At 40.6% G+C, this 23,679-nt stretch overlaps 2 long non-coding RNA genes across 4 annotated transcripts; one reads left to right on the forward strand and one right to left on the reverse strand.

The window, feature by feature from the left end:
* LOC138923588 (uncharacterized) lies at nt 1-11,565 on the forward strand. Its single transcript, XR_011437400.1, has 2 exons — nt 1-131; nt 11,118-11,565. It is a non-coding gene; the product is annotated as an uncharacterized lncRNA (long non-coding RNA).
* A 479-nt stretch (nt 11,566-12,044) lies between these two features.
* On the reverse strand, nt 12,045-22,861 carry LOC111772796 (uncharacterized). 3 transcript variants are annotated; one of them, XR_011437403.1, is made up of 6 exons: nt 22,747-22,861; nt 22,357-22,495; nt 21,382-21,491; nt 20,272-20,395; nt 17,151-17,292; nt 14,462-14,860 (listed from the first exon to the last, which is right to left on the reverse strand). It is a non-coding gene; the product is annotated as an uncharacterized lncRNA (long non-coding RNA). The 3 variants fall into 3 exon arrangements; XR_011437401.1 differs by lacking the exons at nt 20,272-20,395; nt 21,382-21,491; nt 22,357-22,495; nt 22,747-22,861 and adding an exon at nt 19,090-19,424 and having other exon boundaries at nt 12,045-14,860; XR_002806847.2 differs by lacking the exons at nt 21,382-21,491; nt 22,357-22,495; nt 22,747-22,861 and having other exon boundaries at nt 20,272-21,323.
* Nucleotides 22,862-23,679: the final 818 nt, after the last annotated feature.

Here is a 23,679-nt window from a genome sequence, read left to right on the forward strand (position 1 = left end):
TATCTCTGTCGTGACCCATGTACTCTTGACCACTGCTGCCTGGGAACATCTATAAAGAAATGAGCTCAGAAAGAAATGTGTTCCTTAACTGCAAGAAGGAAAGAGGATGGAAAGAATGCGTGAACAGCAAGGTAAGGTGTACGGGTAGAGTTTACATTTCTTTAAGTGAGGCAATAAAAATTTGGAGACACATTTTCTAACAAAAAATTATACATAGTTAAAAAAAGCAAAAATCAAACCTGGATTGTGGCTGAAAACCTTTGGTTTAAAGCAATGATTACATTAAAACTTCTACCAATAAATCATTTCCCTGTTGTTTAAGAAGGCATTCCTGTAAACTACCAAAGAAAAAAAATGCTGTGTGCTTTTACCACAGATGACTGATAAGCTCAAAATATTTTAGTTAGGATGAGAGACAGAAAAATTAGGCATAATGAATTGGGGATGGGCTAATTGCACCTAAAAATAGATGTGATCAGATAGGTTACTTGGTCTTTATTTGTGTGTGTTTTCCTTTGTCAACATATGTGTGTGCTATTACCGGAAAATTCACATGCTTTAACTAAAAGAAACTTTGGATAAAAACAATATTTTGTGTACTGCACCTCCTCGGATCATACCCAGAGGGTAAAACCCAGCAGAGCTCTAGTCTCTAATGTCCCTATTAATGAGGCCAAGCAGGATAAGGGACATCTGGTTTGGGGACTTCATCCAGGAAGCAGAATTTGACCTAATTAGGGGGAAAAGCATCTTCAGTTAAGGAGAGCTCTCCCTCCAAACATCTCACTAGCTGGATCTTGCTATTGCTATGTTCTGATGGGTGCTGTATTCCTCCTCTTCTTCCATATCAGGAGAGAATGTTTATTATATGAATGCAGTCCCTGTTCCAACGGCTCATGGCGTGGGCTTTTGTTCTTTGACATCTTGATGAAGGAGAGTTATAATATCTGGACATTCTAGTTGGTTTGAGTGTGAGTGGAGGCTTTGAGCTTGGAAAATCTTTCATATTGTGCCTAGTGGAGAAGGGTAGGATTATTTCATGTACTTTAGGGATGGAAGCTAATAATTTTGACCAAATAGATGGACCACTATATATATATATATAAAAAACATATATATATTTATTTTTTAATTTTTTTATTGAGTTAATGATAGGTTACAATCTTGTGAAATTTTAGTTGTACATTAATGTTTGTCAGTCGTGTTGTAGGTCCACCACTTCACCCTTTGTGCCCACCCCCCACCCCACGTTTCCCCTGGTATCCACTAAACTGTTCTTCGTCCATAATTTTAAATTCCTCATATGAGTGGAGTCATACACAGATTATCCTTCTCTCGCTGGCTTATTTCACTTAACATAATTCCCTCAAGGTCCATCCATGTTATTGCAAATGGAATGATTTTGTTCTGTTTTGCAGCTGAGAAGTATTCCATTGTATATATGTACCACATCTTCTTTATCCATTCGTCTGTTGCTGGGCACTTAGGTTGCTTCCATGTCTTGGCTATTGTAAATAATGCTGCAATGAACACTGGGGTGCATAGGACTTTTGGGATTGCTGACTTAAAGCTCTTTGGATAAATACCCAGTAGTGGGATGGCTGGATCGTATGGTAGTTCTATTTTTAATTTTTTGAGGAATCTCCATACTGTTTTCCATAGTGGATGCACCAGTTTGCATTCCCACCAGCAGTGTATGAGGGTTCCTTTTATCCACAACCTCTCCAACATTTGTTACTATTAGTTTTAGATATTTTTGTCATTCTAATGGGTATAAGGTGATATCTCAGTGTAGTTTTGATTTGCATTTCCCTGATGATCAGCGATGATGAGCATCTTTTCATGTGCCTATTGACCATCTGTATATCTTCTTTGGAGAAATGTCTGCTCATGTCTCCAGCCCATTTTTTGATTGGGTTGTTTGATGTTTTGTTGTTGAGTTGTGAGAGTTCTTTATGTATTATGGATATTAAGCCTTTGTCAGATATATGACTTGCAAATATTTTTTCCCAGTTAGTGGATTGTTTTTTTGTTTCAATCTTGTTTTCATTTGCCTTGAAGAAGCTCTTTAGTCTGATGAAGTCCCATTTGTTTATTCTTTCTATTGTTTCCCTTCTCTGAGAAGGCATGGTGTCTGAAAAGATCCTTTTAATACTGATGTCAAAGAGTGTACTGCCTACATTTTCTTCCAGAAGCCTTATGGTTTCAGGTCTCACCTTTAGGTCTTTGATCCATTTTGAGTTTATTTTGGTGAATGGTGAAAAAGAATGGTCAATTTTCATTCTTTTACATATGGCTTTCCAGTTTTCCCAGCACCATTTGTTGAAAAGACTTTCTTTTCTCCATTGTATGCCCTCAGCTCCTTTGTCAAAGATAAGCTGTCCATAGATGTGTGGTTTTATTTCTTGGCTTTCAATTCTGTTCCATTGATCTGTGCACCTGTTTTTGTACCAGTATCATGCTGTTTTGATTACTGTAGCTTTGTAGTATGTTTTGAAGTCAGGGATTGTGATGCCTCCCGTTTTGTTCTTTTTTCTCAGGATTGCTTTAGAAATTCGGGGTCTTTTGTTGCCCCATATGAATTTTAGGATTCTTTGTTCTAATTCTGTAAAGAATGTCATTGGGATTCTGATTGGGATGGCGTTGAATCTGTAGATTGCTTTAGGTAGAACGGACATTTTAACTATGTTTATTCTTCCAATCCATGTACATGGAATGTCTTTCCATCTCCTTATGTCATCATCCAAGTCTCTCAGAAAGGCCTTGTAATTTTCATTATATAGGTCCTTCACTTCCTTAGTTAAATTTACCCCAAGGTATTTTATTCTTTTTGTTGCGATTGTGAATTTATTGTGTTCTTGAGTTCTTTTTCTATTAGTTCATTATTGGAGTATAGAAATGCTGCTGATTTATGCAAATTGATTTTATACCCTGCAACTTTGCTGTAGTTGTTGATTACTTCTAACAGTTTTCCAATGGATTCTTTGGGGTTTTCTATATATATAAGATCATGTCATCTGCAAGCAGCGAGAGTTTCACTTCTTCCCTCCCTATTTGGATTCCTTTTATTCCTTTTTCTTGCCTGATTGCTCTGGCCAGGACCTCCAGTACTATGTTAAATAAGAGTGGTGATAGAGGGCATCCTTGTCTCGTTCCTGTTTTCCGGGGGGTGGTGTTCAGTTTTTGTCCATTGAGTATGATGTTGGCTATGGGTTTGTCATATATGGCCTTTATTATGTTGAGGTAGTTTCCTTCTATGCCCATTTTTTTCAGAGTTTTTATCATAAATGGCTGTTGGATCTTGTCAAATGCCTTCTCTGCATCTATTGAGATGATCATGTGGTTTTTATTCCTCAGTTTGTTGATGTGGTGTATCATGTTGATTGATTTGCGGATGTTGAACCATCCCTGTGTCCCTGGTATGAATCCCACCTGATCATGATGTATGATCCTTTTGATGAATTGCTGAATTCTGGTTGCCAAAATTTTGTTTAGAATTTTTGCATCTATGTTCATCAGTGATATTGACCTGTAGTTCTCTTTTTTCGTGGTGTCCTTGTCTGGTTTTGGTATCAGCGTGATGTTGGCCTCATAGAATGTGTTAGGAAGTGTTCCATCTTCCCTAATTTTTTGGAATAGCTTGAAAAGGATAGGTATTAAATCCTCTCTGAAAGTTTGGTAGAATTCCCCAGGAAAGCCATCTGGTCCTGGGGTTTTATTCTTTGGGATGTTTTTGATTGCTGTTTCAATCTCTTTCCTTGTGATTGGTCTGTTCAAATTATCTGCCTCTTCTTGAGTGAGCTTTGGGAGATTGTAGGAGTCCAAGAATTTATCCATTTCCTCTAGGTTATCCATTCTGTTGGCATATAGTTTTTTGTAGTATTCTCTTATAATCCCTTGTATTTCTGCAGAGTCTGTTGTTATTTCTCCTCGCTCATTTCTGATTTTGTTTATTTGAGCTTTCTCCCTTTTTTTCTTTGTAAGTCTGGCTAGAGGTTTGTCAATTTTATTTATCTTCTCAAAAAACCAGCTCTTTGTTTCATTGATCCTTTCTACTGCCTTTTTCATTTCAATAGTATTTATTTCTGCTCTGATTTTTATTATTTTTATCCTTCTGCTGACTTTGGGCTTTATTTGTTCTTTTTTCTCTAGTTCAGTTAGGTGTAGTTTAAGATTGCTTATTTGGGATTTTTCTTGTTTGTTAAGATGTGCCTGTATTGTGATGAATTTTCCTCTTAATACAGCTTTTGCTGTATCCCATATGAGTTGGTATGGCATGCTATCATTTTCATTTGTTTCCAGGTATTTTTTGATTTCTTCTTTAATTTCTTCAATGATCCATTGCTTGTTCAGTAGTGTGTTGTTTAGTCTCCACATCTTTGTGCCTTTCTCAGCTGTTTTCTTGTAATTAATTTCTAGCCTTATAGCACTATGATCGGAGAAGATGCTTGTTATTATTTCAATTTTTTTAAATTTGTAGAGGCTTGCCTTGTTTCCCAACATATGGTCTATCCTTGAGAATGTTCCATGTGCACTTGAGAAGAATGTGTATTCAGCTCTTTTAGGGTGAAGTGATCTATATATGTCTATTAAGTCCAATTGTTTTAGTTTTTCATTTAGCTCCACTATTTCCTTGTTGATTTTCTGTCTGGATGATCTGTCCATTGATGTGAGTGGGGTGTTGAGGTCCCCTACTATTATTGTGTTGTTTTTAGCATCTTCCTTTAGGTCTGCTAATAGTTGCTTTATGAATCTTGGTGCTCCTGTGTTGGGTGCATAGATATTTATAAGTGATATTTCTTCTTGATGAAGTGTCCCTTTGATCGTTATATACTGTCCCTCTGTGTCTCTCTTTACCTGTCTTATTTTGAAATCCACTTGGTCTGATATAAGAATTGCAACACCTGCCTTTTTTTCCTTGCTATTAGCTTGAAGTATTGTCCTCCACCCCTTCACCCTGAGTCTGTGTTTGTTCTTGGGGCTGAGGTGTGTTTCCTGGAGGCAACAAATTGTTGGATCTTGTTCTTTAATCCATTTTGCCACTCTGTGACTTTTTATTGGAGAGTTCAATCCGTTTACATTGAGAGTGATTATTGATGCATGTGGACTTAATGCTGTCAATCTGTCGCTCATTATCTTGTTGTCCTGCGTTTCTTTTCCTGTGTGCTTTAGACTACCCATTTAATACTGCAATTTCTTATGCTTGGTTTCTTAGATTTTTCCTTATTTATGATTTGTGACTCTGTTCTGTACTTTATTTTAGTGTCTACCTTGAAGTTTGTATTTAGAATCTCGTGTATAATATAGTCTATTCTCTGGTGGTCTCTTACTTACTTGACCAATACTGATTTAGACCCTTTGCTCTTCCCCTCCTAAATAATTATTTTCATTTCCTATTCCAACTTGTGTTATGAATTTGTAGTTAGAGTGATAAGATCGTCCTTGCTTTGGTAGTTTCCTTACCTTTACCCTAATGCTATAGTTGAATATTTGCTATCCTGTTCTGGTTCTATCCATTGGTCTCCCTAGTCTGTGGATTGTGACCCCTTTCTCCCTTTTTTCTTTGTTCAGGTATGAGAGCCTTCTTGAGGATTTCTTGTAGTGGAGGGCTTTTAGTTACAAATTCCCTTAACTTTTGTTTGTCTGGAAAAGATTTAATTTCTCCCTCATATCTGAAGGAAATTCTTGCTGGATAGAGTATTCTTGGCTAAAGATTTTTATCTTTTAAAGCTTTGAATATGTCACTCCATTCTCTCCTAGCTTGTAAGGTTTCTGTAGAGAAATCCGCTGACAGTCTGATAGGGGCTCCTTTATAGGTTATTCTCTTCTTTTTTCTTACTTCCCTGAGTATTCTTTCCTTATCTTTCCTTTTTGCCAATTTTACTACTATGTGCCTTGCAGTAGGTCTTTTTACATTGACAAATCTAGGAGATCTGAAACCTTCCTCTACACACATTTCTCCGTCAATCCCTAGATTTGGGAAGTTCTCTTCAATAATTTCGTTAAGCACACTTTCTGCTCCATTTTCCTTTTCCACATTCTCGGGAATTCCTATGATCCTTATGTTCTTACTCCTCATTGAATCCACTGTCTCTTGGAGATTTTCCTCATTTTTTTAAATTCTTAGTTCTCTTTCTTCCTGTGTCTGGAGCCATTCAGCCTGTCTATCTTCAATTATGTTAATTTGCTCTTCTATGGTGTCTACACGGGCATTCAGGGAATCCGTATTCTGTTTTATCTGGTCTATTGTGTTTCTCATCTCTAGTAATTTTGTTTGATTTTTCTTTATGATTTCAATCTCTTTTGTGAAATGACTCCAGAACTCGGCTTGTTTCTCTATCTTTCTCTCTACCTCATTGAGTTTTTTGATTATAGCTGCTCTGAACTCATTATCACTTAGTTTACCTAATTCCAAGTCCTCAGGACTTAATTCTATGTTTTTATTGTTTTCCTTCTGGTCTGGGGCTTTTATAAATTGCTGGATGGTAGAGGAGCGGTTTTTTCGCATGGTGGTAGAATTCGGTTGCAGTTACAGCCTGTCGCCACTAGATGGGGGTCGAGAGCCACGTGTTACGAGCTCTCCGCCTTTGGGCAAGATGGCTGCGCCCACTGGCTTTGCCGGGAGGGAGGGGTGCTATTCTCGTGTGCCAGTCTGGATTCAGATCAGTTCTGTTCTCTGGTCTCCCGAGGCCCTGGGTTTATGGTGTCCCCGCGGACGGAAGCTTTCCCCTGGTCAGCGGGTTTCCACTGAACCAGCGGCAAGAGTCCTGGATGATCCCCCGGTCGTGCGGGCCCTCCCCCACTCCTTCCTGACCCTCGCCACAGCGATCACAGACTCTAGGGGAGGGAGCGATGTTCTCTCCTACCGTTCCAGCGCCTCCGAGGCCGTAAATAGGGTTTATGATCTCCGCCTTCTTGGTATTGTAGGTCTCTAACGTGTTGGCATTAGATTTAGTCTCTGAAATTCAGTTTTTCCAATCCTTTGTTGTATTTTGGAGGGAAGAGAATCCCAGGTCAGCTCACCCTGCCATTTTGCCCCGCCCCTTCTCCTATATTTATTTTTTGAGGAAATTTTTTGAGGAATCTCCATACCGTTTTCCATAGTGGCTGTACAAACTTACATTCCCACCAGCAGTGTATGAGGGTTCCCTTTTCTCCACATCATCTCCAACACTGGTTATTTCTTGTCTTTTTAGTAATAACCATTGTGATGGGCATGAGGTGATATCTCATTGTGGTTTTGATTTGCAGTTCCCTAATAATTAGTGATGTTGAACATCTTTTCATGTGCCTCTTTGCCATCTGTATATCTTCTTTGAAAAAATGTTCAGATCGTCTATCCATTTTTTAATTGGGTGGTTTGTTTCTTTGTTGTTGAATTGTATGAATTTTTTATGTATTTTCCATATTAACCCCTTATTAGATATGTGATTTGCAGATATTTTCTCCCAGTTGTTAGGTTGTCTTTTTGTTTTGTTGCTAGTTTCCTTTGCTGTGCAGAAGCCTGTTAGTTTGCTGTAGTCCCATTTGTTTATTTTTTCTTTTGTTTCCCTTGCCTGAGGAGACATGATATTCAAAAAGATACTGCTGGGGCTGGCCCCGTGGCCGAGTGGTTAAGTTCGCGCACTCTGCTGCAGACGGCCCAGTGTTTCCTTGGTTCGAATCCTGGGTGCGGATATGGCACTGCTCATCAGACCACGCTGAGGCAGCGTCCCACATGCCACAACTAGAATATACAACTATGTACTGGGGGGCTTTGGGGAGAAAAAGGAAACAAATAAAATCTTAAAAAAACCCAAAAGAAACAAAAAGATACTGCTAAGGCCTATGTTGAACAGCATACTGCCTATATTTTCTTCTAGGAGTTTTATGGTTTCAGGTCTTACATTTGAGCCTCTAATCCATGTTGAGTTAATTTTTGTGTATGGTGAAAGATAATGGTCTACTTTCATTCTTTAGCATGTGGCTGTACAGTTTTCCCAACACCATTTATTTATTATTATTATTAATTTTTCTGCTTTATCTCCCCAAATCCCCTCTGGACATAGTTCTATATCTTAGTTGCAGGTCCTTCTAGTTGTGGCATGTGGGACGCCACCTCAACATGGCCTGACAAGCAGTGCCATGTCCGCACCCAGGATCTGAACTGGTGAAACCCTGGGCTGCCACAGTGGAGTGTGCGAACTTAACCACTCGGCCACAGGGCCGGTCCCCCAACACCGTTTATTGAAGAGATTTTTCCTTTCTTCATTGTATGTTCTTGGCTCCTTTGTCAAGAATTAGCTGTCCATAGTTGGATGGGTTTATTTCTGGGCTCTTGATTCTGTCCCATTTATCTTTGTGTATGTTTTGTGACAGTACTGATGCTGAACCTCTTAATCTCAAGTTTGTGTGCCCGATGTGCAGTGAGCCAATCACTGAGACAACAGTGCTTGGAGATGGAGAGAGGTTTATTTGAATTGGCCAAAATGAGAAGTCAGGAGGATAGGTTCTCTCAAACCTACCTTTATAAGAGAAGAAAGCAGTGGGTTTTATAAAGCTAAAGGGCTCGGCAGGAGGAGTTTCAGAGAAACAGAGGGATAATCTGTGTTTCTTTTACTCCAGATAAGGCCCTGGGCAATCTGACTTCTGGACATCAATGGCAGATGGAGGCTGGTTATCTGGTGATTGTAACTTCCTTGAAGGCATTCTTTTTCTTCTGCAAAACAAGCTCATAAATCTTTGTGACCCTTGGGTCACCCTCAGGTTAAACAAGAAAACAGCAAATTAACAAGATTAACTTCTTTTCGTCTATGTCTGGATGGGAACAAGATTGAAAGGTCATCCTGTTCTTATTGAATATTTACAGTTAGTCTCAGGTACCCAGCTTCAGTACCATGCTGTTTTGATTACTATAGCTTTGTAGGATGTTTTCAAATCTGGGTGTGTGAAACCTTCAGCTTTTGTTCTTTTTTCTCAGGATTGCTTTGGCTATTTGGGGACTTTTGTTGTTCCATATAAATTTTAGGATTCTTTGTTCTATTTCTATGAAAAATGTTGTTGGGACTTTGATAGAGATTTCATTGAATCTGTAGATTGCTTTAGAAAGTATGGCCATTTTAACTATATTAATTCTTTGAATCCAAGAGCACAGAATATCTTTCCATTTCTATATGTCGTCTTCAATTTCTTTCAACAATGTTTTACAGTTTTTGGTGTATAGATCTTTCACTTCTTTGGTTAAATTTATTCCTAGATATTTTATTCTTTTTGTTGCCATTATAAATGAGATTGTATTCTTGATTTCCCATTCTGCTTTTCATTGTTAGTGTATAGAAGTGCAGCTGGTTTTGTATGTTGATTTTGTACTCTGCAATTTTACTCTCTTTATCATTTCTAATAGTACTTTGTGGATTCTTTAGGGTTTTCTATATAAAAAATCATGTCATCTGCAAATTGTGGCAGTTTCACTTCTTCCTTTCCAATTTGGATTCTTTTTATTTCTTTTTCCTGCCCTATTGCTCTGGCTAGGACTTAAAATACTATGTTAAATAAAAGTGGCAAGAGTGGTCATCCTTGTCTTATTCCTTCTTACAGGGATAGCTTTCAGTTTTTCACCACTGAGTATGATGTTGGCTGTGGGTTTGTGGTCTTTATTATGTCGAGGTACTTTCCTTTTGACCCATTTTATTCAGACTTTTTGTCATAAATGCTTACTCTGCATCTATTGAGATGATCATGTGATTTTTATTCCTCATTTTGTCAATGTGGTGTACCACATTGATTGATTTATGGTTGTTGAACCATCCTTGCATCCCTGGAATAAATCCCACTTGATCATGATTTATGATCCTTTTAATGTATTGTTGTATTTGATTTGCTAATATTTTGTTGAGGATTTTTGCATCTATGTTCATCCATGATATTGGCCTGTAATTTTATGTTTTTGTGTTGTCCTTGTCTGGTTTTGGTATCAGGGTAATGTTGGCCTCATAGAATGAGTTAGGAAGCATCCCCTCCTCTTTAATGTTTTGGAAGAGTTTGAGAAGGATAGGTATTAACTCTTCTTTGAATGTTTGGTAGAATTCACTGGGAAAGCCATTTGGTTGTGGACTTTATTTTTTTGGGAGGTGTTTTTTTAGGGGAAGATTCTACCTAAGCTAACATTTCTTGCTGATCTTCCTCCTTTTTTCTTCCTCTCCTCACCCTGCAAAGCCCTGGTACACAGTTGTGTATAGTTATAAATTTTTCTGGTTCTTCTACTTGAGCCACCACCACACCATGGCTACTGACAGACAAGTGGTGTGGTTCTGCACCCAGGAACTGAACCTGGGCCGCTGAAGCAGAGTGCGCTGAAATTTAACCACTACACCATCAGGGCTGGCTCAGGAGGTTTTTGATTACTGTTTCCATCTCCTTACTAGTGATTAGATTATTCAGGATCTCTGTTTCTTCTTGATTCAGTTTTGGAAAGTTGTCTGATTCTAAGAATTTATCAATCTATGTATATCAATCAAAATATATGTCACAATATATTTTAGAGGGACCGACTGTTTCATGCCTATCCTTGTGGTACCACCCCAGTCAGGACGTGTCTTCCAAAGGGATTATGCTCTCCAAATTCCTGATTTCAGTCTTTGCCTTGTGATTTCTTTCAGCCAGTGAAATATGACTGGATTTAATGAAGCACTGAGTGCCATCTCTGAGCAGAATCCTCCATCTTTTTGGGCCAATGTTCTTTTCTTACTATAATGAGCATTCTCTGTCTTACATACTGATGATCCCATTAACCTGAATCTCAGAAGGATGAGTGAGAAATAGACTTTTGTTGAGGTCACCCATTAGTGTTGGGAGGTTATTTATTACCATGACATAATTGAGACTAACGTGATGGAAATACAAATTTGCTTTTTGTATCTGAAAGTCTGTGACCAGACTTAAGTCTTTATTTTTAAACAGTGATCTGAACATTCTCAGTGTAGGGACACTAGCCTGCGTGCCCTGTCGTAATCGTGGGCCCTTCCGCCCCCTCTTGGCAGGACACCAACCACCTGGCGTTTGTAACAACCCACTGCCTGACCAGCCTGGATCTGTTTATCTCAAAGAATAGCATGTCTTTTTTTTTTTTTTTGAGGAAGATTAGCCCAGAGCTAACTACTGCCAATCCTCCACTTTTTGCCAAGGAAGACTTGCCCTGAGCTGACATCCATGCCCATCTTCCTCCACTTTATATGTGGGACGCCTACCACAGCATGGCTTTTGCCGAGCGGTGCCCTGTCCACACCCGGGATCTGAAACGGTGAACCCTTGGCCACCAAGAAGCGGAATGCGTGAACTTAACTGCTGCACCACTGGACCGGCTCCAAGAATAGCATGTCATGAAGGAACATAGAGCCCTTCCATGTGAACTACTGGTCTTTGGAAGGCTGGTCATGCAAAGATAGTCCCTCTTGGGAAGCAAGTAGCCTTTGTTCCCCTGCCTGCTTAAGCAACCCCCTCTCTGCTTGCAGTAGCTATTAACTCCGTCCAGCCAGCTGCCCTAGACACCCACTGTGCATAAGTCCCAATAAACGCATATGTCTTGTATGCTGTCTCTGGGTCTTTTCTTCGATCTCGCCGAACCTATCCCAAACTGCTCGCACATCTGGGTGTGCAGTCAGACCCCCAGAAACCCATTTGTTATAATTTTGTTTTATAGCCTCCCGTTTTTTTCAACGGCAGTAAATTTTTGTGAAATTTAGAAGGGCATGAAATCCATTTTCTAAATGAAAAGTTTCAAGAGACTTCTCCTTGTGTCAGGTGGGAAACCTAAGGAGGTACCAGAAGGACAAGATCCATCATGTTGAAGATCACGTGAAGATGTTTGCTCAGGTGGTCATGTGACATGCAGAAAATGAGAGAGTCCCTCTGGACTTAAGAGATAGACTCAGAATGTTGCCTACATGTGGGAGAAAAGAGGGAATCTATCCAAGTGTTTTCTTCATCCTGGAGAAGATGTTTATTTGTACTTTAGGAAGAAAGGATACAAAGTGATAAAACAAAGACCTTTCTGGATGTAGTTATCCAGATTCTAATCTATTTATTAAAAAGTTGAGATGAATCCACAGTCCCAGGGCCAAAATAAGGGACAAACAACCCTTTGACTCAGAGAATAACTGAGACAGCACAAATTGGTGCCTCACCAGAGAGGGGTGAGAACTCCAATCCTAGTAGTAGATGGGACAAAGGGGATGTTAAGACAAACTTTCTTCTGACAGTGGGTAAAGCATGTGAAAAATTAAGGCTATCTTTCCCAGGGCTGCACGTATGATTGCAGAGGTTGTGCATTGTACTTTCCCAGAGCTACAACCAATGATCTTCAGAATCTGCCGCTCATTTGTAATCTTCCCACTCTTGTTCACTAAGAGACTCTCTCTGTACTACAGAAGAGGCTCCCAGTTGTCCCACCAATACAAGGCATTGTTCCTACAACTGTTACTTTACTCAGCTGCCCCACCAGGGTGAATTAATGATGTACATTCTGATATCTCACACTTCTGTTTCTTATATGCTCATAATTCTTATGTGCATTGATATCCACAAGTAAAACAAGAAGATGTTCGTCATTACTTGATCACATATTTGTTGTATGACCCTATTTCATTTAATTTCTCTAATCCTCACTTTACTCCCTCATCTGCTCTTGTGTGACAGGAGCTATAGCCTGGAGGGTCTTAACCCTGAGTAGGGGGCCACGTAAGAAGGAAGACCCTCCCCAAACTATGAGCAGAGGTTGCAGCCCTCCTCAGGCCCAACCAAGTGGGACAGGTGGTGCTGTGGGGCATGTTCCTGGTGAACAGGTCATGGATGGCTGGGATAGACTGTGCTGGGCAGAGATCCGCAGCGCTCTGGTCAAGAACCACAGGGACATCTCGTGTGTGCAGGATGTGCCGGGGCGGTTGCAGATCCAGCGCCATTGTGTGCGTGTTCAAGATGGCCTCTCAGTTGTGGCTTTATAGCCTTGAGCTGGAGCCAAATGCACGAAGAACTGCTGCCACAGTACATAGTTCTCACTGAACAAGTTTGAATTCTGACTTCTAATCCTATTGCAAATTAGGTGCCAATTTCACCTCAATCCAGAGATAATCACTATGAATGAACAAAGCCACAGATGGGAGGCCATCAAGGCTATATTCAATGACAACAGACTCAAACAGACTTGTTTACTGGAGGGAGGCCTTAGGAGCAGTGAAAATGGCCAGAGGCACTGACTGTCCAGCCTGAACCTGAGACCCAGCAACCAGACCACCACCCATATACTCCACAAGAGCCTGTGGAAAGAAGACTTCAGAGCCCCCTGGCCACTTCCTCAGTACCCACAGTTCAGCTTGGGTGGATGGCAGGTGCCAGCATGTGCAATAATCTGGTGATCCCTGTGCTAAGCTCCTTCCTGGAGGGGCTACCCCTGCATATCTACTACATCCCTAGGGTTTCCCCTCTGGCTGTCAACTTCTGCCCTAGGAAGTACAATACAGTGCTCAGTGGTAAACCAAAGACACCCCTGACATGGAAGCAGAAGGGGCCTAGGACTCAGGACATGTGCATGTGACTAAAAGACTATCCAGTATGCTATGTTTTGAAGGCCTCAGAAAGCAGGGGCAGCCAAGGATGCACAGGTTTTGAGGCAGTTCCAGTCACCAGCATCTCCCTACATTGCTCATGTTCTCATGATGCTATCCTCTGCCACACAGAGGCAGACAAATGTCCCGGAAGCCAAGGCAGCAGCAGCAGCCCTGAGTCCAAGGATGGCTCTTAGCAGGCCATGAAGGTTTGCCTGGACACACTGTCCTGCAGGTGACTGATGAAGGACAGCTTGTTCTAGGCTCTGAGACTGCTGCCCTGCTGGGTTCCCTGCTCATCTGCCACCCACCATCTGTCCAGAGCTCTTCTATGTTGGACTTTGGCTCATGAGGCAGGACAGGAGAGTGTCACAAAGCTGGACATCACTTCCCTCAGTAGTATGGGATGGGGCTGGTGGCAGCAGTGACATAATCCAGGAGTAGCTTGGACTTTCTGAGTAAGAGTAGCTCCACCTACTGCCGTAACTTACCTGTATGGGTACTATAGACAAACAAACCTTAGATGGACAAGGAAAGTGGAGTCTAACCACAAGTCCTGTAATGAGGACAAGTAGCCTGCAGGGCCCAGCCCCTGCAGAAGGAGAGGTAGACGGGGAGGGCACCTTCCCAGCCAGTTTTCCTGCTAGCCCCATCAGTCTGCAGTGGGTGAAGGGATTTGTTCTGACCCTTTTGAAGGGCCACCACCAACATTGTTCCCAGTCTTGCTGCTGGATTCCTTGCTGATCCCCCAAACCCTCTATGGTTTGGCAGTTGCCCTTGTGTAAAGGCCTTATTAGAGGATTTCCACTTATACTAGCTGACTTTGGGTTGAGTTCATGGAAACAGACATTTTCTCTGGATTGTGTACAGTCATGAAACAGGTATAATTCTATGATTGGTATTTTAATAAATCTTATCTGTAGGGAGGAAAATTTGAGCAAGGCTAGAGCTGTAATTGTAAAGAAGCAGCAGTCCCTCATATTGGTCAGGAGAGAGGATGGTTGGTATTTTGTGGTATAGACAATGTTCAATTTGTCTGTGTTCAGACAGGATCAGAAAGTGATCTTTTTGTGTCTTGATCCATCATGGTCATAGAGTAGACTTGTGTGATGTTGATAGTCTGTAAAAATGCTTATGTTCTAGGGTGCTAGGCCAGCTCCTGGATACCAGGCATGACTTCACTCTTCCTCATACATTTCATTGAGAAGTCAGGGCAGGAAGTGAGCTGGAGAATTGCAGCACGTCTGCTGGGTCCCTTGTCTTGTCCACTCTCAAATACGGGTCTAAGGTAAAGAGAGAAGGGAAAGAAAAGCGTTGTCAAAAAATAATGGAGCCATGATGAACCTGACTGGGAGAGGAAGGGAGCCTGGGCTGGTGGCATCCAGGACCTTCTGCAAAGGGAGGAACCAGTGTCTAGGCAGCCAGAGAGCCCTAGGCCATTCCCCTGAGAACCACCTCCTCTCCATTCCCTCCTAGTGTCTGACCCCTCTTTACTTCTCCTCCTTCATCAGAACAGATGTCATTTTTCTACCTTCTCCCCAACTTTCTTCCATCTATTGCCACCCTCTCCCTCTCTCACATCAGCCATCTCACTCCTAGAAAACACTTAAATGTCAGCCCCACAGGGCTTAGGGCTGGGAAGTGCTGAGCCTCCCTCACTGCCAGATGCCAACATGGAGAGGGCAAGGAAGAGGCAAAGACTGAACAGGGTCCCAACATTCGTGGTTCTCAGTGCCTGTCCTATAGCACATCTGAGAATATTCCAAAGAGGTAGGGAAACTGATGTGAAATAGAAATTTCTATCATGGAAAGCATTTTGCATATGATATTCATAGCACTGAAAAAGTACTTCAATTCAGGAAAAAAAGTATTTTGGCTCTTACCCTGAAAATAAATATTTAAATCATTCATGATTTAACAGAATAAAATGACACTCTGCACACTGGGTCCAACAGGAGCGTGTGTGCACGTGTGTGTGTGTGTGTGTGTGTGTGCACTCATATTCCTTTGATAAACTTTTGGCACCAGGTTGGCTATTGAGTCATTCTCACCTGTGCACAGTGAGCTGACTCTCTTAGAGACAAATTTCCTTATGGGTTTACAGGGCATCTTCCTCAAACAAGTCTTGCCCATTCCTTTTTGGGATCTGAGGGCTTTTTTCTCCCCTAGGAGGGCATGCTTTCTTTCTTTCCCAGATTTTATTCTCAAGCTCTTTACTTAAGGAGAAGAATGACAAGGAAAGATTTGGGTAATTACTGAATGTAGGAGACCTCAATCAACTGATGAATGGATAAATAAAATGTAGTGTATCTATACAATGGAATATTATTCAGACATATAAATGAATGAAATACATGCTATACATGGATGAAGCTCGAAAACATTATGCTGAGTGAAAGGAGCCAGACACAAAAGGCCATATATTGTCTGATTCATTCACATGAAATGTCCAGAATAGATATATCTATAGAAATGGAGTAGGTTAGTAGTTTCCAGGGACTGGGAGGAGGGAGAATGGGGGCTGATTGCTAATTGATAAGGGATTTCTCTTTAGAGATGATGAAAATTTTCTAAAGTTAGCTAATGTTGATGATTGCACGACTCTTTGAATATACTAGAAACCACTGGATTGCAGAGGCACACCCTACAAGGATAAATTTTAGGGTAAATAAATTATATCTCAATAAAGCTGTTATGAAAAAGAGAATAACGTAAAAAGATAGTATAATGGAAGGGTCATGAAATGTTCCATCACCTGAATATGTGGATGTGCAGAGGAAACTTTCCAAAAACAACTTTGCAAAATTGTTTAAAATGGAAGTGTAAATTAGAGTCACACACTATTGTGAAATTTAACGCCATTGATAGTAACACTTGTCAATATATATATTGACAGACTACACACTTTAGATTAAAAGTCTAGTTGACTATAACTTGAATATTTATGTAAAGTATCTTTGACCAGAAGAAAATATTTTAAAGTATGCATTTAATTTTGTGAATAACTTTAATTTTTCAAATGAGGATATTAACAAACATTGGAAATTTCAGAAACATAGAATGAATAATACGATCTGATTATGTTGAAAATGAAAGGAAATTAAAACATAGCTCAAAAGCATTCATTCATTTCCAAGTATTCACTTTCTTTTTTCAGTCAGACAGAAAGTGACATTAATATAAGGAATATCACTTTATTTATTGGCCAAAAGATATCGCATATGATTCTATATAAATATTAATTATAAATTTGGAAAGTATTGTCTTAAAATATGAAAATATAATATTTTATCAATCACTAATATAATATTAGTAATAAAAATATTTTTATTCAAAATTAAATTTCTATTAATCAATATTTTAATAGTACCACATAATTATTATATCGATAAAATAGAATTGTTTTATTAATGATTATTTCATAGTCTAATATCAGAAATATGAGTTCAGATGATATAAATAATAAAATTGGGATTTATGATATGTTCACCATTAGAACACTCAATTATGATTAATTTTTAATATTTTTGTTAATTATTCTATCATTAAAATTATTTTATCACTTAAAGTTACCTTTCTATTTTAGATGCTTTAACATCATTTTGTTTTTCTAAGATCTTCATGCTGCTTTTTTCTTGATTCGCAGACTTGATAAAAATCAACTTATCACTGAATCCTGCTGTTCTAAAAGCTGAGGACTTTTGCTCTCTGGGTGCTGCAGGAAGAAATGTAAGTAGCTTTGAATGTCAATTACATTTTATTTCTAATATTCAAATCAAGAAGTTCAAAACAAAATGTGAAATTCTCAAGAATATAAACCTTACTAAATACAATGGAAATGAGTACATATGAAATATGTTTCTTCTCATTCAATCCTGGGATTCTTTTCAGATCTATTCATATGCATATGATCATGACTTACTAGTAACATTTCCCCATGAATAAATTGGTTAGGCTGCAATGGCTGGGATGTCAATGACCTGGGAGACAATGTGGTACCCTGGATATTAGGCTAAAACCTAGAAAACTTGACATAAGTAGCCAGAATCTTCATAATGATATTCAGACCTTAAGATTTCCTTTACCACCAACTTTTGTGTCATGTCACATCTTCCTGCCCCTAACCTTGCATCTATCATAGCACACATTTCATTGTCCATTGCTGAGAAATAATCTAGTATAGCACTTTCTTCCTATTCCTTAGAACATAACATACTATATATATGAATAAGTATACATGCATACTTATGGAACATTTATATGCTTATATATCCTGGTAATATTTTTCCTGTTATTTTATCTAAGAAAAACATTACTTGCCTTTCTGAAGCCTCAAGTGTCCTAAATATTCTATCAATTGGAAGGAATATAAAATGAATAATTCAAATAATCAGGCCTCAATTCTAAAATCTCTCCTCTCTTCTAATTTTGTTTTTCTTAATTATTCATGCATCTCCCAGTCCACTGAGGAAGTACAAAATTGTTATTAAAGAGAATGCTCCTATCTCCTGAAACTCAAATTCCATAGTTTGTTTGAAAGCTCCTTGGTTAATGCAATTCTTTGACAGAAAAAAGATTATTTTTGTTTTTTAAAAACAATCCATGAAATCATGCTGAATAGCTTTCGATTTACTAGTGAATGTAGATTCATTTGCTACATGCCTTTCCCCATAAAAATCCAATCCTAAGACATCCCTAAGTTAGATTCAACGTTGTATTAAAGTTCATAAACTTATGCCTACTACATCAAGGGAACTAAAAACTAAAGTAGATGTAATAGCAAATAGGATAAAAAAAGATTTGTGGACACAGAGTCCAGAATGGTGTGCTGAGAAACAGATCTTTGCTGGAGGTTAAATATTTGCCTAGACCTGTGTTGGGCTTGTCCTGGACACCATTAGCTCACTCAGACACATTCGATGTTGAAGGACATTTCAGGTAAATCAATACTCAGTGATGTGTCCAGGAGTCAGGTCTCATCTTGGTCATGTCGGGGTGCAAAGGATCAGGCCCAGCCTACATGGGCAATCTGTTTAGTTGCAGGCTGTATCAAGAAGCCTCCAGGTAGAAAGTTCTAGAGCATCACCTAGGATGAAAATACATCAGCCGATGGAGACCCTATATACTTGGGTTAATTGGGGACGTATCTGCCAAGCTCCAAAGCATTTACAATTCAATGTGATCAAAGGAAAGCCTTAGTCATGTGATCAGGGAAAATGTCATGATACAACTAAAAACTCACAAAACTGCTTTGGCTGTGAGGGGAGGGTACTTTCTCTGGGCTACTATTTCCCCGCAAATAACAACCGTGTATTTGTCTTCAGAAACTGATAAACTGAGTAAGAGACACTTTGGGAATTTTTTGTGAAGAATCAATAGTTGTCTCATTCACCTGTGCCAAAGGTCAGAGACATGCACTACTGCCTGCTTTAATGCCCTTCTTCACCAGACTGGGAAGGAGTCTGCATTCCATTAGTTTGAGCCACAGAATACATTTACTCCCAGACCCCACCTCATTCAGAGGCAGCCATTCTCAAGGACCTCGGGGTCCTTAGGAAGGTAGCCTGTTGTAGCCCAGCTGGTGCCGATTGTTGTCTCTGCCTGTGCCTCACTATGACCTGTGCACTGACAGTGCTGTGGGCATTGAAGGACAGCTGCATGCCCACAACCTTGTTTAAGTCTCACTGCAGTCCTGCAGTAGTGAGGGGGAAGTGATCCTGGGAGAGGTAGGTGTTCCCAAGGTCCAGTTGTGGCAGGCTAGACCCTAACAGGGGCCTTGTGCCTCCTGGGCCAAATGTCCTTGCTCTGTCCTGGAAGACAGAATTCTAAACTGTCTCAGCTCTAACTGTCACTGGGTTGGCCAATCAGTGCCTGAGGATGGAGAAGGCAACCTGGGAGTGGGGGAGGGTTGATAGCTTGGCTGAAGCCCTTTCCATTTCCTCACAAGACTTGTGATGGGGAGGGAGAGGGGAAGGACATTGGAACAGAAGAGGGAATCTGTGGTCCTAAGAAAATAGTTTCACCATCATAATTTTGCCTTGAGTTGGCCCTGGCAAAGGAGTGCTGGGTATAGAGTTTTAGCCTGAGGAGAGTAAGGCATTTTTTGACCTTAGGGTTAAATCTGAGTTCAGATTCCCTCTCATGCATCCCAATGACTCCATTTCACCTATATTTCCATTCACTAAAGTGTGCATCCTGAGAGGCTGGTACTGAGAGATGTTAATCAGGTTTATAGTGGATCAGCAAGGGGTGGGGGCCTGGAGGGCTGCCTTGGGAAAAATTTGCACAACTGGGTTTCCTCTGGAGGAAAACTCTCAGTCTATATTGGTAATCTTTGTGTAGAGCTGGATTTTTAATCTGAAGCATGAAGGTGGCCGAATCCACAGGGGCAGGCGGCCTCAGAGCTGTTTACGCACTAAATATGTTATGAACTTTGGGGGAAGCAATGCTTGGCCTAGAAAAGTTTTCACAGACTACTTTCTTTTTGAACCAAAAATAACTTAATTAAATTAGTCTTATAACTAGAGTCAATTCGGCTATTGGCACAGAAGTAAACTTTGTGTTCAAACCTCTCTTGTTGTAAGAGCACTCACGATAAAACGCTCACTAGTTGTGGGACCTTAATAAATATCCATCACTGAAATACTGTCCTTACACAGTCTAGAAAAAGAGGAGAAGGAAACAAGGCACTCACCAAATTTACTTCCAAAGGGGATCCATTTATGAAGCACTATTGTAGAAATTATTCTTCTATTGAGCTTCAATTAGAGCAAAATTTGAGCAAATGTATAATTACTTAGCAACAGCAGTGCGACCAACTGCAAGAAAGTCCAAAATTACTTCAAAGGAGAGGAAAAAATATTCCTGTTTCTGGATGAAACAGTAATGACAAAAAGAATTCTCTCTGTACTATCTAGAAGTCAGATAATATGGAAACAAATTACTAGTATAATTCATATTTTGTATAATGAACATTTATAAAACACTATCCTAGATATTATACTCCCATTAATTCTCCATTTGGAATATTGTGCAATCACTTAGATGATAGCAGGAAAGCAAAGAGAAAGAAATCAAAATTATTTCAGAAGAAAGGCAAAATTCTTGCTGTGTTTCTGATTATGTTAGTGACCTTGTTAATGAGAACAAAGTTACTATCATTATACCACCTACAAACAGAATAACACGGAGACACTTAATTTTGGGAGTCACATTGAATAATCTACAGTTTTAGAGCACAATCTAAGAATTACAATCCCACCAAGTTCCCACATGGAGCAATGAGTGGTCTGTTTGTGTAAAGCTCTGCAGGTCACCAATGACCAGGAGTGAGGCAGAAACTTGAACTTGAAAAGAGACTCGCACTCCAATGTTGGTGATACCAGATGGTGACACAAACTAGTGAATGTGAGTGCTCACAGCAGGGCAGTTATGGAGGAATCAGTCACTGAGATTTATCTGTCATATTTCAGAGAAGCTCCTAAATGGTTCTTTATTGTGATATTACCTAAGGTACTCACTCACATCTATTTCAATAGTAGGCTCCAAAATCTTTTGTCAATGTACGGAAAGTATCTTCTTGGGGTCTAACTGGGATCCTTTGTGTTAGTAACTTTCTCAGCATTTCTCCACCATTCACAGTAAGCTGGAAAATGCCCCCCACTCTTGATTTCCCTCAGCCCAGGGGCAGTTCTTGCCATCTGGCACTCAAAGCTTTCTGCGGAACCCCTCTCCTACCATGTGCCCATTGACGGTTGAATCTGTCCCTGAAAGATGTGCTCATATGCTTCCAGCTTGCACGTACCTGGCCCCAGCTAATGCTTGCTCGCAATCACTGTTCCCTCCTCCTGAAGGAATGATGCTTACCATTTCCCTCCAGGAAAGATCCTCATACTCTCAGCACTGTGAAGCAGTCTACAAGGCAAACACAGTTTAAACACAGGCAAACGGTTTTTCAGAGAGTGGGAAGTGAACGGGATTTAGGAGTAGAGTTCCCAGATTCAGTGCCAGGTATGTCATTAGCTTAGTTTGGGATGATAAAAAGAGCAGCTTACATGGAGGGTTTAAATGTGCCAGGAGTTTTACATAAATTCCTCTCATTTAACCTGCACAACAACCCTCATCTATGTTCGAAGTGCTCAACCAGGAAGGTGCAGTGGTGAGACTAGTTGACAGACTAGAGCTGTCAACCACCTGTGAATACTGTGTGATTTGTAGCTTGTTTGAACCTCAGTTCCTCACCTCTGCATGCAATCCCTTTCCCTTGAGAATAGCCAAAGCGGGGTTTAATGGGATAAACAAAAACATGGTGTGGGGGCAATATGGCACTCTGTGCTTTGTGAGTTGGGTGCCCACAAACATTAGTTAGTACACCCAGGGAAGACCTGATAATCCTTACACTTTCCTGCCTTCTCGCTAGGACTACCCAAGCCAGTCAAATGACCTGAGTCCCTGAGGTCCAGTGGCTTGTCCTTTACCACAAAAGAACCCAAGCTCTTTGCTGCTCACCTGTGGTTCCAGAGTCCAGTGGCCACTCTACTATGTATCTTTCCTCAGCATCTCCTTCCTCTTTTCCCACAACCTTGGGATTCCCAGTCATCTCTACCACCCACATTAATGTGGAGTCATAGGACTGCCTGGTAGGGGTTGACCTCAAAGGGACCAGCCCATCACGCATGCAGGAGGGTGGAGTAGTCTTTATAACAAAGCAAGGGTGCTCAGGGGAATATGGGCAGTGGGGAATGATAGGGTCCCAGGTAAGGCTCCAAGGTGCACCCACAGTTGAGTCTTGCACTGGTAGGCACAGAATGGCGTTACTCTGATGTTTAGACAGGTCTGAGGTCTGAGGTCTTCTCACTGGATTCACTTGTTCATTTCTTGCTCAGTTTCCCAAATCCTTAATGAATGTCTGTCATGTGCTAGACAAGAGAGAGGGCTCAGTGGGAATAAGATAAACTCTTAACAACCTTCTACAATTCAGAGGGAAATGCAGATGATACACAGGCAACAAACATGGAAATGAAATGATTTCAGAGAGAATGAGTTCTATGAGACCATAAAGAGGGTGAAGGAATAGAAAGGGATGCAGTACGCCTGCTGTGGTCAGGAAAGGGCACTTTAAGAAGACAGGGGCAGAGTTGGTATCTTAAGGAAGGAGGCAGCCACCCACCTGTCTGGGGAAAGGCATTCTTGGCAGAGGAAATAGCCAGTGCTAGGCTCTGAGAAAAAAAGGACCTTGATATATTAATGGAACATTAAGAAGGCCTTCCCCAATGGAAGGCAGAGTTCTAAACTGTCCATGGACATCAGTTCTAACTGTCACTGGGTTGGCCAGGCAATGGTTGAGGATGGAGGTGGCAACCCAGGAGGGGCAAAGGTTGACGGCTTGGCCTCTGAGGTCCTTTCCAACCCCAAGTCCAGTCTTGTGATGGGAACAGGAGATGAAGAACACAGAACAGAGAAGGGGATTAGGGTCCTGAGAAAAATCTTTGTTACAGTCATATTCTTGCTGTGGGCTGGCCTGGCTGAAGAGTGCTGGGTTTGACCTGTGGACTTGGTCCCCCTGAGGCATCTTTCAGAGTTAAGATTAAGGCTGTGTCTTAAGGATTGTCCCAGGGAGTTTAGCTTGAAGAGGGTGAAAAGCTTGTAGCCTTAGGATTAAATCTGAGTTCAGTGTCCCCCTTATACATTCTGATGACTCTGTTTCTTCTACACCAAGCTTAACTGAAAAATATTCCTTGAAAGGCTGAGTCTGGGAGTTGTTAATCAGGGTGATGGTGGGGGGGGGGGTGGTGGAGAACATTGTCTTGTAAGTGTGGGAAACCGGGTTGCCTCTGTTGGAAAACTCCCACTCTGAGCTGCTAATCCGAGCCTTGAGCTCTATTCTGAGGATGAAGGGTGGCAGAATTCACAGGGGCAGATCTTTTTGGAGCCATTAATACAAATTAGTACATGATGAATACTTGTTACCGACCACAGGCAGGTTTGTTTTCCTGATGTGCTACAGAAGAACCAGATGCCGAGGCAAAGGTCTTTTGCAGAAAGAAAGGACTTTATTGCAGGGCAGACAAGCAAGGAGACAGGAGGCAAAGCTCTCAACCCT

This window comes from Equus caballus, chromosome 3 (genome assembly GCF_041296265.1).
Source record: "Equus caballus isolate H_3958 breed thoroughbred chromosome 3, TB-T2T, whole genome shotgun sequence".
Lineage (NCBI taxonomy): Eukaryota > Metazoa > Chordata > Mammalia > Perissodactyla > Equidae > Equus > Equus caballus.